General features: G+C 43.3%; 1 pseudogene across 1 annotated transcript in view; it reads left to right on the forward strand.

The window, feature by feature from the left end:
• Positions 1–742: 742 nt before the first annotated feature.
• Positions 743–2,885, forward strand: part of LOC137416357 (cytochrome P450 1B1 pseudogene) — a 2,479-nt pseudogene continuing 336 nt past the window's right edge. Inside the window, exon 1 of the transcript XR_013621635.1 lies at positions 743–2,885. This exon is cut by the window's right edge and continues 336 nt beyond it. The product of XR_013621635.1 is annotated as a cytochrome P450 1B1 pseudogene (transcript).

Consider the following 2,885-nt stretch of genomic DNA (forward strand, 5'->3'; position numbering starts at 1 on the left):
TAATAATAATAAAATTAATAATGATAAAAGTAATAATAATAAATGTAATAATAATAATTTAAAAAATAATAATAAAAGTAATAATAATAATAATAAAAGTAATAATAATAAAAGTAATAATAACAAAAGTAATAATAACAAAAGTAATAATAATAAAAGTAATAATAAAAGTAATAATAATAAAAGTAATAATAATAATAAAAGTATTAATAATAATAAAAGTAATAATGCATCGAAAAAAGTGAAAAGATTTAGACAATGACGAAACAATATCCGCAGTATTCTTTAACAATTTTCAGAAAATTGAAGTTTATTTGATGAAAACTCTCAAAAGGCAATTCTTGCGCAAAAGCACATTCTTGTCTATGCAATAAAGAAGCAGAGACATTGAAAGTTTATTTAATGCACACAACTTTTTTTTTAATGCACATATTAATACATGTGCGAATTAATGGATTTACCTATCACATTCACTGCAATGATCTAGAATAAGGTAATTTGAATCAACTATCGAAGGGGTTTTCCCACATGATGATGTCAAAATTATGCATGAAAACATTGTCAAAAAAAACCTTCATAAAGACCTCCACCTGAATTTTTACCTTCTTCGCATGCCGTTCTTTCCTTACCGCACACGGAAAGAGCTGATAGAGTAGGAGGAGAAAAAAAAAAGAGTCAGGGTGGGAGGATTCCTGATATGATAGCTGTTTGAGTGCTCACGAGTTTTTTGGGCTGCACAATCAGTGATCATGAATTTGTAAAGCATGCATCGGGCGACTCAGGACGTCCCAACACCACAAACCCTCAAAGTCTGGCATGGCTGGACAAGAAGGCTCCTCCTTTTCCATCCCCCCCAAAAAAGTCATAACGGCCTTGAGTCCCATGTGACCATTTCTATCAGACCAATCAATATAGAGGGCTCTTTCAGCTGGCATCGAGCTTGTGGCAAAGGCAGAGTATATAAGGGTTATACACACTCAGATAAAGTCAGCCTTCTGCACAACCCGAAACGCACATTGCTTACAGATCCATATACGATCTGAGTGTGTGATATGAATGATGCTGAGAATGTCGACAGTTTCAACATCGCGGGGTACGTGCCTGGTGCGCCAACCTTGGCTCTGGTCATTTTGGCCGCGCTGCTGCTCGTTTTCAAGGCACCTTGTTGGAAGCGTTGGAGGAGCGATTCCAGCGATCATCGCCAGTGGTTTCGACGTATACCCGGCCCGATCGCCTTCCCCTTGATTGGAAATTCATTCCAACTTGGGTCCATGCCGCACCTGAAGTTTTCTCGCATGGCAGCCGAATACGGTGACGTTTTCCACCTTAAGCTTGGCAGCCGGCACATCGTAGTCATCAATGGCGAAGAGACCATCCGTGAGGCTCTCGTCAAGCATGCTGCAGATTTTGCAGGACGTCCCGATTTCCCCTCGTACCGTCTAGTCTCAAATGGGTGCAGCGTTTCCTTCGGAAGCTACAGTGAGCTATGGCGGGTCCACAGGCGTTTGACTCACTCCATGGTACGCGAATTCTCCACGAGGAATACGGGCGCCCAGCGCAGTTTTGAGAAACACATTCTCCATGAGGTGCTCGACCTGGTGCACATCCTTCACCGGGAGAGTGCAACACGTGGTGCCATCGACCCCTCCAGGGCTTTGAAGGTAGCCGTAGCAAATGTGATGGCCGCCGTATGCTTTGGGAGACGCTATAACCACGATGACCTCGAGTTCACACAGCTTTTGGAAAACTCGGAAAGCTTTGGGAAAACCGTGGGTGCCGGGAGTCTGGTGGACGTCATGCCCTGGCTGCTGAAGTTCCCCAACCCGATCCGTGCCCTTTTCCACGATTTTGAACTCGTTAACCGAGACTTCTTCACTTTTATCAAGAAAAAGGTGGAAGAGCATCGAGAAACCTACCGCGACGGAACCGTTCGAGATATGATCGATGCTTTTATTAAACTCATTGAGGGTGGCGGAGGAGTTGGTGAGGGCGAGATAAAACTTGAGCCTCATCATGTGGAAAGCACCCTCACGGATATTTTTGGAGCCAGCCAGGACACTCTGTCCACCTTCCTTCAGTGGTTCTTGCTTCTTGTAATGAAATACCCGAAAATGCAGAACCGACTCCAGAAGGAGCTCGACCTGGTCGTCGGAAGAGACCGCTTACCACGATCTGAAGATCGTGTCCATCTTCCTTTCACGGAAGCATTCATGTACGAAGTTCTGAGGTATACATGCTTTGTGCCGATCACCATTCCTCATGCAACGACCACCGATACCGAGCTTCAAGGTTTTAATATCCCAAAAGACACCGTCATATTCGTAAACCAGTGGTCTGTGAACCGAGACCCAAAAATATGGAAGGACCCTGAGAGGTTTTGGCCAGAACGGTTTCTGCAGGACCAAAGTAGTGAAGGAGTCGATCGTGAGTTAATTCGACGAGTACTCATTTTCTCAGCCGGTCGAAGACGCTGCGTTGGTGAAGAGTTGGCAAAAGTACAGCTTTTCCTTTTCTCGAGCATCCTGCTGCACCAATTAAAGTTTTCCCCAAAGAGTGGAGAACAGCTGTCCCTGGAGGGGATTTACAGTCTGGCAGTCAAACCAAAATCATTCAACACAATCGCAACCGTGAGAGACTCTCTTTATGACGCAAGAGTTTCCGCAACGTAGGCGATGTGTTTTTCAAGGCTTTCTTTCGCATATATTAGTGATTTCTATCCGCATTAATGTTGAAGTCAGTTCAGGTGGAAGAACGTTTATCTTTAACAAATTCACCGTCAAAGTCGAATGAAGAATTAAATCAGATGTTAAATATGCCACAATGCATTTTTGCTATTTGGTACTGGCACGTATACAAGAAATGTAACAGCTGGTCTCCTATTGTGG

Source organism: Myxine glutinosa, unplaced genomic scaffold (assembly GCF_964187855.1).
Source record: "Myxine glutinosa unplaced genomic scaffold, kmMyxGlut1.1 SCAFFOLD_1472, whole genome shotgun sequence".
NCBI lineage: Eukaryota > Metazoa > Chordata > Myxini > Myxiniformes > Myxinidae > Myxine > Myxine glutinosa.